At 35.9% G+C, this 18,486-nt stretch overlaps 1 protein-coding gene and 1 pseudogene across 8 annotated transcripts in view; both read right to left on the bottom strand.

Moving 5' to 3' along the window:
* Positions 1-18,486, bottom strand: part of CD36 (CD36 molecule) — a 214,882-nt gene that overhangs the window by 122,743 nt on the left and 73,653 nt on the right. The window lies entirely within an intron of this gene.
* Positions 8,815-11,521, bottom strand: LOC118619623 (annotated as a pseudogene).

The raw sequence follows: 18,486 nt of genomic DNA, 5'->3' as shown, positions 1-18,486 counted from the left end.
AAATATGCATAAGATTCTGATACATATACTTCCCATTACATAACTAATGTTTCCCAGATACATGAACTAAAATGGCCATTTCCGAGTTAAAGAGTCTTCAACAATTAAGATAAAATGTATCAATTCTTTCCTTTAAATAATTAACCTTGAAAGAAGTTGCTTTTTTTTTTTTTTTCAATCCTCACTCAAGGATACTTTTTCATTTATCTTCAGATAGAGTGGGTGGGGCAAGAGAGAGAGAGAGATATCAATGTGAGAGAAACACATCGATTGGTTGCCTCCCCGACCCCAGCCAGGGTCAGGACAGAACCGCAACCAAGGTACATGCCCTTGACTGTAATCAGACCTGCGACTCTTTGGTCCTCCAGCCAATGCTCTAACCACTAAGCTAAACTGGCCAGGGTGAAAGAAGTTGCTTCTTAATGAAGGGTGGCAGAATGTTTTTATGTTTTCTTTCAAATTTCATGCACAGCCATGAACACAGTGAGGATACTAAGGGAAAGGCAGTAGGTGTAGATGACATCAATCTTTGAAACTGTTTAGTCCAGCATAGTTCCATGAAGGAAGGTAGAGATTTGTAAGGCAAATAAAACTAACATAATGTTAAAATGTTCAAGTTTGATGGAACTTAGAAATCATTTTGTTCAATCACTTCATTTTACAATTGGGAAAATAAGTATCAAAAATATTAAGTAACTCTTAAAGAAATTTTTCAGGAATTGTCTTTCCTATTTACATAAAAGTACTTATCATTTAGCCTTCTATCTCTCTATTTCCTAAGGATAGATTATTTTCCATTTGAAATAATCTAGTGATTCAGCTGGAAATAATCTATCCTAAACATAGAAAAAAATGTAATATCCAGCCAAAAAAGTTAAGGATAATCGGAGCTAGGAATTCACTTTGTTTTCATTATTCACATCAATTCTAAGAAAAATAAAGGAGTAAATAGGATAAATGGAGTATGCATTAAAGAGTGTCTTTGGGATGTTTCCTGAAATAAAACAAAATTCTGTGGTTAACATGTTCTTTCTCCTATCATACATTATAGTGGTATTGAAATATTTCCACAGATTATTTGATACTTCTCCCTTCAAAAGGTAGATCTTGACTTCCTTCCCTTTAGGTGTGGGGGCTGGACTTAGTGACCTGTACTCAGAGGTGACTGCATATGAAGGAGAACCCCAGAGCACTTCAGCAAACACGTAGAATAAAATACCCCACCAGCTCTGACCAGTTTGGCTCAGCGGTTAGACTATTGGCCTGCAGACCAGAGGGTCCTGGGTTCGGTTCCCACTAAGGGCACATACCTTAGTTGCAATTTGTCCCCGGCCCCAACTGGGGTCAACTGATGTGTTTCTCTCACATCGATGTTTCTCTCTCTCTCTCTTCACTCCTCTCTCCCTCCTGCTCTATCTGAAGATAAATGCAAAATTGTCCTCGAGTTAGAATTAAAAAAATAAATAATAATAAAATAAAATAAAATACCCTACCAATCTTTCTCGAAGAGGACATTTACCATACTAAATGTACAAAAAAGAAAGGAGAGTGCCCAAACCTTATCAGTGCCTCAAGATAAAATGTTACACTCATATCAGGGACCTGAAAACACGCATGGCTCCCCATTACACGGCTCCATTACATGGCTAAAGTATACCATGTAATAAAAGAGCCTAGGGCAAAAATCTAAAGACCCTCTGTGATTTCCTTGATCCCCAAGAGCCTAATTGGGGTAGGTGCATTTGCAGGTGGAAAAACCTTACATTGGTTAACTGACATGTGGAGGAAGAATCATCATGGTAGTATAAGGAGAACCCAGTGAAAGCCCCTGGAATTTCTCAGCCCTGAAACATAAGAAGAAACACCAAATTCTGGGTGGAATTGGAGAGATTAGTGCCATCCTCAGTGACTCCAGGATATGAGTGTGATGGCTCCCATGATATTCCCATTTAATCCTTTTGAATGGCTCTTGCAAAAACTATGTGGATGACAATAGAATACCATAAATATAACCAAGTATCTCTGATTACAGCTGCAATGTGGGTGTATTTATTTTTCTTGAACCCATCAGCGCAATATCTGGTATTTAGTATGTATCTATTGATCTGGCAAATATATATTTTTTTAATCACCATCAGTAAAGATAATTTTAAAACCAGCCTGCCTTTATATAGGAAAGGCAGCAAATATGTATAGGCATGGTCCAAAGCTGTGTTAAATTGCTTGCTCTCTGTCTCTGATACAATATAGTATACAGGTTGCTTATTCATCTTCATATTCTGCAGAATGTCACTGCCTTTCCATAGAGAAAGAGAACATGACATCATGCAAATTGAAACTGGTATCAAGCACAACTACTCCTAATGGTCTAGTTAGAAACATTTGAGCTAGAGGGTGGAAGATGAACCTACAAAGATTCATAAGCCAGATCAGAGAAAGTCTTAGGAGTCCAGTGGTATGTTGATTTTAGGGTATTCCCTTTCAGATAACGGACAGGCTATACCCTGCTACCTCTAAGAAAGAGATACACAATTTGATTCTATTTGAATTTTGGAAGCAGCATATATAACCTTTGAGAATACTGTTCCAACTAATTTATCAGGTGACTTAGAAGGCTGCCAATCTTGAATAGAGTCCAGAACAAGACAGAACTGTGGAGGATATCCAGACTAAGTGCTAAGGAACCTGCCAAAGGTTTCACAGAATAAAGACTTATCCAGAGTTCAAATCTATGGCTCCAAACCAATAAAATAAGTAGAGAAAAAATAATTCTGATTTTATATTTTGTATAATGATACATTTGTGTTCTATATTAAAGTCTGTTTTTGCTTGTGTAGATGTAGATAATGGAATAGCACTAGGAATCAGATTTCTGCTTTATTTTAAAAAGGAGCAAGTAGGAATATAATTTAACCTGAACACATTCATAGTGAGCCAGCTTCATTGGTATACTCTACTGTCTTTAGACTAAAATACTAAAAACAAATAAATGTTATATGTGTAATAGCAAGAAAGACACATCATTTTCTTTTTCTTTTTTTTTTTATCCTCACTCAAGGACATTTTTCCATTTTTTGTACAGATAGAGTGGGAGGGAGAGAGAGAGAGAAACATCGACGTGAAAGGGACACATCGAGTGGCTGCCACCCACACGACCAACCAGGGTCGGGGACAAACTGCAACCGAGGTACATGCCCTTAGCGGGAACCGAACCCGGGTCTCTCTGGACTGCAGGTCGATGCTCTAACCGCTGAGCCAAACTGGCCAGGGCAACACATCATTTTCTTTATTCTCTGCATGTATGTGATGGTACAAAGTAAAAAAAAAGTAAACATTTTGTTAAAAGTGAATTATTTTTATATTAAAAGGCAGTAAACACATAATTGATAATTTTCTCTTTAGACGGTATAAATATATACATACTGGTTAAGAGTGTAGTCTCTGCCTGGCCCATGTGGTTCAGTGGATTGAGCATCCTCCCATGGACTGAGAGGTCCCAGTTAGATTCCCAGTCAGGGCTCATGCGGGTTGCAAGCTAGATCCCCAGTAGGGGGTGTGCAGGAGGCAACTGATCCATGTTTCTCTCTCTCCATGTTTCTCTCTCTCCCTTCTCCTGTCTCTAAAAAAATCAATTAAAAACATATATTTTTAAAAGTATGTAGTCTCTGAAGTCAAATAATTTCCATAGGTTCAAATTTTACACTACCTCTAATTATGTGATCTTTCATTCATATCTACATGATTTTATATTTATAGATTACATACATATATATACACACACATATATGAACTTTTACTCATAGTATATATAACTGAAAAGGATATATTATTTCAGCATAATGCGGATGACTATTTAAATGTATCACTTGTATTTTTATTCATTTAATAAATATTTGCTGAGTGTATTCTATATGCTAAGTTGTGTCCTAAAATGGGGTATAAACAAGACCTGATCTCCACCTAAAGGAGCCTACATTCCATTTCCAAGCCTCAAGAATGATATCTATACCTACAGCATCATCATATTTTTAACTCTTACTATAAGTTCTTTTACTTTTCCTCTCCCAAAGATTAGAAATGCATAAATAATATAAATGTAGCAGTTTGAGATTAGTTACCCAAAATTGAATTATGTTCTGCTTAGCTCCAGAGCTCCTGCTTCTAATATACTATACCAAAAATGTATATCACTTTGAATGACACTTTCAGATAACTAAATCAAAGAGTCTACCAGCCTCAATATCTCTTTTATCTCTTTACATATTATTAGAATCCAACCCTTATTAGGTACCTTTCCATGTTACAGAAACCAAGCAACCAAAACAAAATGCCAAGTGCTACCTAGTTCACTAAACATTCAGTACCGCATTCAAAGTGACATACTCTGGTAATCATAATACTTTAAAGCAATGCATATCTTTAACTGTCTCTCTCAAAATATCAAAAGTAGATCCAATCTATAGTTCCTAGTGTGGAGGTGTCATTCCTTACTAACTCATTTTCATTTTTGCTTTTGATTTTTAACTCTTCTTCTCCCACATCAAAATTCTCCCCAACATGCAGACTATAGACCCATCTTTTTCCATTATTTATTGTACATTATAAATTTATTGATTATATAGAGAAATAACTTGGAATAAGCCAAAGCCCCATAAGAACAGGATAGGTGTTTAATAGCTCATACTGAAGAATCACATATTTTTCCACAGTTTTCTTGGAAATCAAACATGGTCATTTGATAACTAAAGAAGATGCTTCATATAAAACTCATTGCTGATTCCAGAAACATTTATATTTCATTTAAGATTTCTGACTATTATTATATTAATACATTTATTAGTAGTAATATTTATTATAGTTATCTAAACAATTATAATATTAGCATCTTTAGCTCAAAATTTCTACTGCTTTTTAAATGTTACAGTATTATAAATTTATATGAGTAGTTCACTGAAGTTCAACTAAGAATCAGAATTAAGAGATATGTTATAAAATCAAATGGTTTATGTTACTTTTGTATTGTCTAAGTACTATGTGTAAATTTTGAGGGATTACATGCAAATTTAAGTCCTTCTTCATCCAGAGAAGCTTACTTCTCTATGACGTGTTTCCATTCATAAAAATATTAATCAAAAGATACAGAGCCACCAAGTTATATTCAACTCTGAGGGGAAAAAATGATGATAGCTACTCAGGCTCTCTTTTCATAAATTTATATTTTATTATTTGCTAGAAAGACTTTCAACATGTAAATGTATTTCTTCCAAGAGTTGATCCAATGTGACTGCAAAAGTACATGTTAAGTCCTTTTCTGGAAACTCCTTTTAGTTGTATTCTTGAAGAGCCTGGGCCATGAAGAGTTTGCCTAATTTTTGGACAGTGAATTCGCTAATGTTCTGGTGGTAAGTATTAACCTGGCCTGCACTGAGCAGAGAATCCATCCTGGCTGGAGGCTGGGGTGGTTTAAAGAGTATGGGCTGATCCTCCTCAGGAAGTGGGGGTTCTCCTGGACCCTGGCACTACACATGCTCCTGCTGGAGATGCTGCTGATACTGGTGTTTCTGCTACTGCTGTTCACTCATGTTCCTCGTGTGTGTGTTACAGTTAACTATATCTTGGCTCATTTCATGTACTCTGTCCATTAGCAACTGGAGATTCTTTCCCAAATGATTATTGCTAGCAAGACTGAGCAATTCATGGTTATCTGCTACAGCTGATTTCTTCTCAAGCTCCTACATTAGGACATTGATTTGATGTGAATTTTTAATTACAATAAGCACTTCTTCAGTTGTTCCAGGGCTGACTCTCTGGACCTGCCTTTCCCTTTGGTTTTCCCTGCCTCACTGGTGGTGGAGCTAGAGGAGGTGGTGGCTGAGCTGGTGTCTTCCTCCTGGGATGCTATCTTTCTGGGATGACCAGAGTTTTCACAATACAGTCTTGAACAATACCTTAAGTGTTTTTATTTGGGGTTTACATCTTTAAGATTGGAATTCATTCAATAAATGCCACCTTTGGTGTGCCAGGCATTGCCCATAAGCTAAAGGATAACCAAAATGTATTCACCATTTTCTATATATTAGCTCATTTTATCTACACAGAAATTTTCGAGGCAAATATTATATTTATTTTATAGATGAGTAAAATGATTTTCAGAGAGATTGAGAAAATTTCCATAGATATACAGCTAATATAGGGCATAGGTGAGATTCAATCCTAAATTATATCCGACCTCTAAGTTCTTTTCAGCTACACAAAATGCTTTCATTGTATATTCTAGATATTTCATATATAATCCTTATGACTAAAAATCATAACTCAACATATCTAAGATTATGCATAAGAATAACATAAATAAAAAATTTAATTTATACATTGAAGATATTTATTTTACTTTTCTACAATATATAAAAAAATGTTTAAGAAAGAAAAATCAAAATCAGCATATTGATATCTGGTAAGATGAGATTATACTTCCCATGGTAGAAATTCTAGTGTTATCATAATTTTTAAAAGTTTATCCTCCCATTTAACAATGGCAAAGATCCAGCTACTTTTATCTTATTCTCTGGTTGTGGCTTCCATTCTCATGGTACTAAAGATAAATCTTTCAGAATTTCTGCTGAGACTTCAGCCATGACCTCTGACTTCCATCTATCAGGAGAAGGTATGGAAGAAAAACATAACTTGGTTCCTTAATGACATTCCGGGGACACCGAATTTAGCATTTGCCTTACTTCCTACTGGCCAGAATTTTGTCATTTGTCAACACCTGTTCGTAAGGGAAGCTGGAAAATATGTTCTTTATTTTTGACAGCTCAATATCAGTTAAAAATTAGAAGGCCATTTACTATGGAAGAAGAGGAGGAGTATTGAAGGGCAGCAGACTTTTACTTTCCAAACCAAACTCATTATCATTCTTCATGTCCAGGTTTTCCTCTTGTTATTATTAATAGCATCATCTTTTATTCATTCACTCAGACTCAAAACCTTCTACTTTTAAATGCATTTTAGGGAGGCACTGTAAAAAATGAGAGATTATAGACTTACACAGGTTTAGACTTGCAACACTGTCTTCTGCTTGTAAGTTTGTTTGTTTGTTTGCTTTATTAGCGTGTTCTCTCTTCTCCCTTAGTTTCCTCTGTTTTAAAATAGGAAAATCCATAGTTCGGCTGGTGTGGCTCAGTGGTTGAGTGTCAACCCATGCACCAAGAGGTCACTGGTTTGATTCCCAGTCAGGACACATGCCCAGGTTGTGGACCCGATTCTCAGGGGGGGGCATGCAGTAGGCAGCCAATTGATGTTCTCTCTCATTGATGTTTCTATCTCTCTCTCCCTCTCACTTCCTCTCTCTCTAAAATCAATAAAGAAAAAAAAAAGTTTAAAGAAGTAAAAATAGGAAAATCCATTATATTTGACTTTGAGGTTGATAAGCATTACAATGAAACAATTTTAAGTAAAATACTTAGCATTGTGCTTGATGCGGTAAGTATTCATTCCCTTCTCCAGTGTGACTCTTCCTTTCCCCTCGTGATCCATATCAAGTCAGTTGCCACATCCTTGCAAGTTAATTTATAAAATACTGACAGCTTCTTGTTCTTTTCCACACCCTGTGCTCAACATTGTTTCATTAGTAGTCATGTAGCTATCATACCTAGCCACCTAAACTGCCCTCCCTGTTTTCATTCTTTTTTCCTTGAAAGCCATTCAACCCAATATGATAGAATTTTTTTCCAAATAGCACTCTGAAAAGAAATCTCTGGTATCTAGAGAAAAATTCAGAACATCTCATATTAAATAACATAGATAAGAGCACACAGTGTATTGTTTTACACAAAAGTCATTATATCCCTTTTATTCCTATCATCCCTTTATGTATATGTGTTCTTGAGCTTGGTGTTTATATAGCCAGATATAAATAATATGATAACTTTGGTTTTCCTTCATCCCTCATCCTTTTAAATGTCATTTCTAAACAATCCCTGAACGGCCTTACCCAGTGCCTTTCCCTATGAAGTTTTTTTTAACTGAAATGTCCACCCGAACTTTTCCATAATCTAAGCCTAAATGTTTCCCTATCATTACACTTTAATACAAAGATTACCAGATTTTCCCTGGCTGGTTTGGCTCAGCAGTAGAGCAACGGCCTGCGTACCAGTGAGTCTCAGGTTTGATTCTGGCCAAGGGCATGTACCTCAGTTGAGGTTCATCCCAGTCCTGGTTGGGGTCATGCAGGAGGCGGCCAGTTGATGTATTCCTCTCACATCAATGTTTCTCTCTGTCTCTCCTTCCCATTCTCTCTGAAGATAAATAGAAAAATATTCTTGGGTGAGGATTAAAAAAAAAGATTATCAGATTTTTCATACAATAAAAATGATAAATCAGCCCAGATGGTGTGGCTCAGTGGATTGAGCATTGTCCCATGGACCGAGACGTGATGGTTTGATTCCCAGTCAGGGCATAAGCCTGGGTTTCGGGCTTGATCCCCGGCAGGGGGCATGCAGGAAGCAGCCGATCCATGTTTCTCTCTCATCCATGTTTCTATCTCTCCCTTCCTCTCTCTCTAAAAAATCAATCATAATAAAAAAAAAAATACTAAAAACAAAACATGTAGATCAGGGGGAATACCATAAATATAATGCAACAACATTTCAGCCAAGCACTTTGACTCATGATTATAATCCTTTGGTTAAACTGGAGATAAAGTGAGTTGGACAGAATTATAGTTAAGTTAATTTGTAGGCTGAACAAAGGTAGCCATTGAATCTTTCTTTAAGATTTGATAGAGATCTGTCAGAAAGTTATCCAGGGTATCACTTAGAATTTCATGCTCATTCCTCTCTTTTTCAATATCAAGAATTTGGATGAAAACATAAAAGGCATGCCACATATGTAGTACTTCCTACAAAGTGACATGACACTGTTCCGGTATCCTGGAATCAGTTCCATAATGATGTAGATAGACTGTCTTTGTGTGTAAACCCTTTTAAGTTTGACAATATTGGGATGATCATATTGCTTGAGAATTTTGGATTCTTGTAAACATTTTATATTTAGCTCCTTAGGAATATTTTTTTCATATGATTTAATAGCAACAGCAGTTTTATCCTTTAATATGCCCTCAAATACTTCACCAAAATTTCCTTTGCCCAATAATTCTCACAATGTGACATCTTCATGATTGAGAACCCATTTCTTATCCTTAGGACAAGGATTCAGCAGAACTACACTTGATTTATTAGTGATGACCTGTTTTGTTGTGTAGTGACAGTCTATATGTTGAGGGATGTTTGAAAAACAAGTGCTTTCAAATCGATATATATTATCAGCATATTATATGATAGTGTCTCCTTTGTTCAACAGAAGATACAGTAAGGACATATTTACCAGGTTTCCCATGGCTCTCTCGCACCAAGAAGTCTCCTTGTTTTAACAGATCGTGTGCTTCTATTCTATGAATTGCACCATGATACCACTCCTGTGCTGCCACAGGCTTCTAACTTATGGGGTTCGTATCAGAATGTTCAAGAGCCCAGTGCAGATTTTGGAGATGCAGTTATTCCAGAAATTGAATGATGAATAGACTCAAATGTAGATGGCCTCTCTTTCCTTTCCATAGATATAACTGATCACGTATCTTCATAATTTATTACCAGAGGCGGCTCTTTTCATCCTTCTCTTGCACTTTTTGGTCTAGTAATTCTTTCTGTGCTATAAATTTTGCCTCAGTGCATCTCAGCTGCTGCATTGGCTGTTTAGCTCTTCAAGTGTCTGTTTCTGGCTTATCACCCCTGGCTGGTGTGGTTCAGTTGGTTGGAGCATTGCCCATAAACCAAAAAGTTGCAGGTTCATTTCCTGGTTAGGGCACATACCTAGGTTGTGGGCCCACATGGAAGGCATCTCTTTCTCTCTCTCTCTCTCTCTCCCTCCCTCCCCCTTGGGTGAGGATGAAGAAGAAGAAGAAGGAGGAGGAGGAGGAGGAGGAGGAGGAGGAAGGAGGAGGAGGAGGAAGGAAGAAGGAGGAGGGAGGAGGGGGAGAGGGAGGGGGAGGAGAAGAAGGTGACGAAGAAATACACCAGACTTCTTTTCATAGCGCTTAGAAGATTTGTCAGTTCTTTTCTGTAGTACCAGGACAGCCTCATTCCTCCTTGTTTAAAAGCATCTGCTGTGTCTGCATAAGTTTCTGTGCTAAAGTTTTCAACATTACTTGCAAACTTTCTGCTGTTAAATTATTCCACATAATTTTATTTGCCTAAAGATTTTCATTTTATTCTAGTAAGGAAGTATCAAACTAAATGCCTTGCTCTTTAGCAGCTGATGTTCTGTGAACATCTATGAAATTAATGTATTTTGTGTTATGGTTTACCTGCTCAAGTGATATATGAATCTCTTTATGGACATTCACTATTTACTCCATAACAAGATTAGTTATCTAACTGTATTCATCAAATATGCCTTTTAATGTTTGTATCATTTCTTCTTGCATCTTTTGTAAGGAGTTCATAAGCAGAGAAAGTGTGGTGTCATAATACTGATTCTAATGAAACTGTGCCCTTTTCAATGCCAATACCTATTAATTATGCAACATATGAAGTGTCATTGTGGCTTTGTAGTAAAGTTTCTTTCCCTTTAGCTAAAGATTATTTTTATTTATCTTTTGAAGAATTCATTTCTTTTATTAATTGGGTATCGCTGGATTTTAATTTCTCTACTTATGTCTTTGTAACCTTGATCATCTCTACCTCTCTCTGCTATTGAACATCTATATAACCTTCTTCACCTGCTCCGTGTCTTTGATTGTCATGGGTGAGACTATATAAAGGTCTAGAATGTAGGTCCTCTCCAAGTGTCTTCATTATCCTACGAAGTTGTTTTGTCTGCTGAATCATGAGTAGCAAGACCTGGATACATTGCTGACATAATTTATTTGCATAGTAAGTACTTCCCTTATCAACTTAATTACAAAGATTCCGTAAAGTAGATGCATATTCTTTATCACTTTTTATCTTCAGGGCCATATATTTCTTCACTGTTCCAGTAACTGTAATTCCCGGTCTTGCATAACACAGCCTCGTGTGAATTCTTCAGTTTACTCCCAAACCCCATTTTTGTCTTATCCTCCACACTACACAAGTGAGCATTCTAATCAGCACATATCTTCCTACTATTCATTGTTGGTTATATCTTAGCTGGAGTAGCAGGCTCATGTTGAAGGATTACACATCAGGGATGAGGAAGGTACTTGATAAAACATTCGGTAAATGTTTTATCACAGGGATGATCATAGGTCTAGCCAGAAAGCATGAGCTAGAACCTGACAAGCAGGAACCCCTCAGAAATGGGAGCCAGTCGTCACCCCCAAAATCTAAATTTTTGAAACAAATATGGTAAAAGTTAATAATAGTTGAGCATAGGGATTTTGTGTATGGGTTTTACCATTCTCTGTAATTTTGAAATTTTGATAATAAATATTAAAAGTATTTTAAAAGAAATTCACCTTGTTCCTCAAGTATAAAATAACTCCCTAAGCTGGAAATATACATTCTTTTCTCCTCCTCCTCCTCTTCCTCCTTCTGGTTTCTGCTCACTAGATTATAAGCTTCATGTGAACTTAGTGCATGCCTCACTCCTCTGTGCAGACAATATGCACAACTTGAGAGAGAGAGAGAGAGAGAGAGACAGACAGACAGACAGACAGACAGAAACTAAACCCTAGTATTTTAGTCAGTAAAGGCTGCTGTAACATATTACCATAGACTAGGTAGCTGGAACAGTAGTTCATTTCTCACAGTTCTGGAGCCTGGAAGTCTGAGATCAGGGTGTCAGCATGGTTAGGTTATTGGTGAGGTCCTGGTTTACACACAACTCTCTTCTTGCAGAGTGAGCGAGCTCAGGTCTCATCATCTTATAAGGGCATTAATTCTATCACAGGGGCTTTGCCTTCATGACCTCATCTAAGCCTAATGACCTCCCCAAGACCCCATATCCAAATACCATCACACTGGGGATTAAGGTTTTAACATAAATATTTGAAAGACACAGTCAGTCCATAGCATCTAATGTCTTGCATAGTTAATTAATTAGCACATGTTGTTTATGAATTGAATTGGTTTTATAAAGAATCAGTGAAGAAAAATGAAACATAAATAGACAAAAGCAAAAGTAAAAATAAAACACTATAAGGAAATATTTTTTAACATTAGAAACTAGTGAAAATTTGGAAAAGAAAATAAAAAATTTTCATAATGTGTCATAATGGCTCAGTTGGTTGAGCACATTGTCCAGTGTGCCAAACAATTGCCGGTTCAATTCCCATTCAGGGCACATGCCTGAGTTGCAGGTTTGATCCCTAGTCAGGGAGCATAATGGAAGGCAACCAATTGATGATCAATATTTCTCTCTCACATGGATCTTTCTCTCTGTCTCTACCTTCCTTTCTCTAAGCATGTAAAAATAAAAGAAAAAGGAAAAATTTTTTTTCATAAATTATTGACGATTTTCTAGATAAATGAAGACATTTTGTGATAGCATGATTCCATTTCAAATTATTTTTTTACACCCAAAAAGAATCTATTCAAATTTGAATCTGAAAAAAAAAAAAAATTTGTATCTGATTGTATAATATATGATTATCTAACCACTATGCTGTACACCTGAAACTAATACAAAATAACACTGAATGTAAACTATAACTGAAAAATTAAAAACTTGATTCTGAATTTTCAGCCAAGGGAACAATTAATTATCCCCAAACTGCATAACCACACATATCACATTTCAAATGTGTATATGTCATAGGACTCTGAGTCATGAGAGAACTAATGGTCATAAGATTTAGTAAATTGAGCAAAACAAAAAATATTTATTACAGATGTGGAAGTTGGCTACATGAAGAAATATAGAAGCTTGGGGAAAGGAATAAATTAATAATTATATAAAATATATTTGTTATAAATAATCACTAAGAAATAAGTCTGGAAGTTACATTAGAGCTTTGCACATAGTTTTACAATATTCACCAAAAGTATTTCTAAATTAATTTTGTAAATGCCTTACTTCACACTAACTGTTTAGACATCCACAAAAAAAAAAACAATTTTGACTCCTTTAATTATTCCCAAGTTAGACAAGTTGTGAAAGCTATGTGATCAATTCATTCAATCAGGGCTACTTATACTAGTATTTCACAAGATACTCTTCTAAAATGATTACTTTGAATAGCTTCATGCTTTAAATGTGCTAAGTAATCTATGAGGACAAAATATATTTATAATTTATAGCACTACAAAAATTAATACTGCTCTGTAATATACTAAAGTTTCTGTTTTTCTTGCTTTTACCAACTCTGGCTTTTACCAGCCCAGCTCTGGCCAGTGTGCACTGAAAGGTTGCTGGTTCAATTCTTGGCCAGGGCACATGCCTGGATTTCGGGTTCAATTCCAAGGGTAGGGGCATGCAGGAGGCAGCAGATGGATGTTTCACTCTCGTATCGATGTCTCTATCTCTCTCCCTCTCCCTTCCTCTATCTCTAAAAATCAATACAAAAATCTGAAAGATAAATAAATAAGAATTGCAGCCCCAGAGTTGGTAAAAGCAAGAAAAACAGAACCTTTAGTATATTATAGAGCAGTATTAATTTTTGTAGTGTTATAAATTATAAATATATTTTGTCCCCATAGATTACTTAGCACATTTAAAGCATGAAGTTATTCAAAGTAATCATTTTAGAAGAGTACCTTGAGAAATACTAGTATAAGTAGCCCTGATTTCTATAGCAATTCAGTCTCTACAGAAGAAATTATTATTGACTTATTCTTGGTGAAAAACTTATCAGGAAAGGTTATCTCTGGGTCATTAGAATGAAGGCTAATGCTAAGAGAACAGGAAGAGTGACGGAAGGTCTGCCTATATTCTTAATTGAAAAGCAGGAAATAGCAAGGTGACTTTTCGTCTTGATTTTATCCCAGTAACTGCATGTTTACAAGTTAATAAAAGGACAGAAGGGTCTTTTAACGAAGAAACCCTGTGTCTGTACTATCAAAGATGAAAATGAGTACTCAAAGTACTTTTCCCCGCAAAATTTCTCTCTGATTTATGCATTCTTGTCTAAAACATTTACTTTTTCCATCTGGTTTTACTCTTACAAAGGTTACGTGATGCAAAAAGAAGTGAAATGAAAGATTTTCTTTTGGCTGTTGTGTGAAGAGATAAAGTATTCCCTTCTCACAGCAGCCGTATGATGTTCGATCCTGAGTACGTTATTCACGCACAAAACTTCATTCTTTCTTCAATGAAGACTCACGTCGTTTCTTAAGGAAGCCTATCTTAATCTCTTAAGAGTCACTGAAGTATTCCTAACCACCTTTAAAAATTACAAACTAAAATTAGAAAAGACTTTTGGACTAATTAAAGCAAACCTTGTGTCGTGCCTACTGGTGACTGAGAAACCTGGAGAAAAGCTCTCTGGTTTTCACCATGAGAGACTGGATGGCTTAGAGATGAAAGATGAACTAGAGGGAGAGAGAATGGGCAGGAGACTCAGAAAATGAATAAAAATAAGACAGACACCCAGTAAATACAAAATGGAATAAAAAATTCTATGGAGAGAGTACAATTTAGGTGAGTCTTTTCCTATAAACAAGATAGACATCTTCATAACTGAGCATACGTGCTAAGGCCTCATTCTTCCTCATATTTATGTTGTATATCTGGGATATGGTATGGGGAGTGGGGAATATTGAAGCAACAAGAGAAAGAGCTTAGAAACTTGGGCTTCAGAGTTTGAGATTCTGACTTCTTTACATTGTGAAACTAGGCAAGTTAGTTAAACTCCTAAGCTTCAATTTTCTCAACGTTTAAATGATAATTTCATGGGACAATCCTATTAAGATATTAATACAAATATATTAAGTATCATATTAAATAACACTTAATGCACATAGAGATTACTATGTAGCCAGCATTGTAGTAAGGGCTTTTTCATTCACCAACTCTTTATTCCATTCCAAACAAAGAGGTAAATACCATTATTACCTCCTTTGATACATGAAAAAACTCTAATTAAACTCAGAAACAACATATGCAAAGTTCTTGTCACAGTCTTTCATACACAAGTAGGGCTCAATAAACAAGAATCATTGCTACTTAAAATATTGCCCATGTATTTTAAATAACCCAGCTTCTTAAATAATGAGATAATCTAATTGCTGAAACTATCTAGAAAAAGAATGTAGCCAATAGCAAATATATTTGGATAGAAAGGAAACATCTCAACAAATATTTAAGGCATACCATAATCATATCTACCTGAGGACTCTTATTGAATTAAAAATTGATATAAATGTTTTAAGTATTCCCTAAAAAAAATGACTCAATTATTCATCAAAATAAAGTAATCATTAAAAGGTAAAACTTCCTTCTTTTAAATTTAGAATGCTTTTCCCCCTCCCTCTAAGGTTTAAGAATGAGAATTCTTATTTTTAATTCTGATGTCAATGAAATTTAGAACCATTTATTATGAATATTATAGGGAGTATATATCTATCTAGGCAATTCCATTACACACATAACCATTACGGAGCAAATTATATTTAATGATTTTGGTTTTCCTTTTAGAAAAAAAATGGGAAAAATTCTTAAGAGCCTTAGATTTTAACACGTACTTCTTTCTTCTCCTTCCCTTCCCCTATTCCCAGGAAGCAGAAGATATAGTTCAGAAAAAGCAATGTGTATTTAATAATTCTATTTCCCTTTTAAATTTTCCATCTTGATAATTATTCAGAAAATATTATGTAGTAATATTTTTTGATAGCTACATATTGCTCTATAATGCTTCATAAATTCTAAGTCTTTTTTTACAATTATTTTTTTCCTTCTGGGTAATACTTCATATGAATTGTCAAAAAGTTCTATCTTTGACATAGCTATCTTATTACAAATGTGAGATGTATGTCCTGTAAATAATTTTGGACTAATGTTTGGGACTTTGGCTCCATGTTAGAAACACTTGTTCTCTACTTGGTAAAAATATCTGCCTCTCTCTGATGAATAGTGACATTGAGCATTTTTGTATATGTCTGTTGGCCATATGTGTGTCCTCTTTGGAGACATGTCTATTCAGGTCCTTTTCCCACTTAAAAAAAATTTTTTTAAATTTATTTTTAGAGAGAGAGGAAGGGAGAGGGAAAAAGAGATAGAAATATCGATGAGAGAGAACGTTGACTGGCCACCTCCTGCATGCCCCCCACTGGGGTTTTGGCCCACAACCTGGGCATATGCCCTGGCCAGAATTGAAATGGTGACCTCTTGGAGCATGGGTCGATGCTCAACCACTGAGCCACACCAGCCAGGCTCCTTTGCCCATTTTTTTAAGTGGATTGTTGTCTTCTTCTTGTTGAGTTGTATGAGTTTTTTATGTATTTTGGAAATTAACCCCTTAATAGATGTATCATTGGTGAATATGTTCTCCTATTCTTTGGGTTCCCTTTCATTTTGATGATGGCTTCTTTTGTGGTGAAGAAGCTTTGTATTTTGATGTAGTCACATTTCTTTATTTTGTCCTTTGTTTCTCTTACCCTAGGAAATGTATCAGTAAAATTCTGCTGCGTGAGATGTCTGAGATTTTATTGCCTGTGTTTTCTTCAATGATTTTTATGGTTTTCTGACTTACATTTAAGTCTTTTATTCATTTTGATTTTATTCTTGTGTATGGTATGAGTTGGTAGTCTAGTTTTATTTTTTGCATATTCCCAGAACCATTGATTAAAGAGACGGTCTTTTTTCCATTGTATACTCTTGCCTCCTTGCATACCTGCCAGAATTGCTGCCATCAATAAGTCAACAACTATCAAGTTCTGGTGAGGATGTGGAGAAAGGAAACCCTAGTACACTGCTGGTGGGAATGCAGACTGGTGCAGCCACTATGGAAAACAGTATGGTGTTTCCTCAAAAAATTAAAAATGGAACTGCCTTTTGACCTAGTGATCCCACTTCTGGAATATATCCCAGAAATCCCAAAACACCAATAAGAAAGAATATATGTACCCTATGTTCATAGCAGCACTATTTAACAATAGCTAAGATCTGGAAACAGCCCAAGTGTTCATCAATAGATGAGTGGGTAAAAAAGCTGTGGTACATTTACGCAATGTAATACTATGCAGCTATAAAAAAGAAGGATTTCTTACTCTTTGAAATAGCATGGATGTACCTGGAGACCATTATGATAAGTGCAATAAGTCAGCTAGAGAAAGACAAATATCACATGATCTCACTTACATATAGAATCCCTATGAACACAATAAACTGACAGACAAAACAGGTCCAGAGGCATGAATGCATGGAACATATTGACAGATCTCTGAGAGGAAAGAGGTCGGGGAGACAGGAAGAGATTAAACAAAGCATTTATATGCTTATATGCATAGCCCCCTGGACAAGGACAATAGTGCAATGAAGGCCTGGGATGGGGCAGGGGTTAGGTGGAGAGGGGAAGTGGGAGGAAAGTAGGGGACATCTGTAATATTGTAAACAATAAAAAATAAACTTAAAAAAAATTTTTTAAATCCTGCCAAGTTTTTCTTAGGAGTCAACCTGATTTAAAAATTGCAGTTCAGGGCAGCCATCTGGAACTTGACTATTACTGGGGAAAGGGAAGAGATCATTCCCATTGTACAATGGAGACAAAAAGTGTTTATTTCCTCTCATGCTGATTACATTTTAAAGGGAAAGGTTAAAATGGAGATTATGAAAAACAGAACTTTTGTCCCATATGTTCTCATTGCTTACCCATGTAAATTTGAAAGCATTGTGTGGACTGGTAGCTCCTAAAACCACCAATAGCAGGAACTGAAACAATCTAAAATTAGATGTTAATAGGGAAAATCTCAGGGGATATTCAAAAATGTTCTTTTGTTTGTTTTCTTTTGTGTCATTAGTCTATGCTGTAAATCACAGGAAGAAGTTTCTGAGATGCTTCCAAACGTCAATTCCCTTTTACACTGAGTACAAATACCAAGAAAAACACTAATAATATAATGATAAACTAGTTATGTTAAACAAACAAAAGACACAACTACCATTTAAGATAAAGCTGAGCTCTCAAACTATGTAAGGGGGAGATAGGAACAAACAACAGTTGAGAAATTAATAAATATATTTTTTATGATGTGCCATTTTGAGAGAGAACAAGAATGACAATGAGAGATAGAATAATGAGAGTGAAAGAGAGGGAGAGAGACAGAGAGAGAGGCAGGAAGGGGAAAGGGGTGGTGGGGAGAGAAGAAAGAACAGGGACTAACACTAAGAATCTAGCCCTGGCTGGTGTGGCTCAGTTGTTTGGGTACTGTCTGATATACCAAAAGGTTGTGGGTTCAATTCCCAGTCAGAGTACATGCCTGGGGTTTTGGGCTCCACCTGGCTGGGGTCATGTAGGAGGCAGCCAATCAATGTTTCTCTCTCTCTCTCTCTCTCTGTCTCTCTCTCAAAAAT

This window comes from Molossus molossus, unplaced genomic scaffold (assembly GCF_014108415.1).
Source record: "Molossus molossus isolate mMolMol1 unplaced genomic scaffold, mMolMol1.p scaffold_m16_p_7, whole genome shotgun sequence".
Taxonomy (NCBI): domain Eukaryota; kingdom Metazoa; phylum Chordata; class Mammalia; order Chiroptera; family Molossidae; genus Molossus; species Molossus molossus.
The sequence above is the reverse complement of the archived record's forward strand: the minus strand, read 5'-3'. Positions and strand labels throughout refer to the sequence as shown.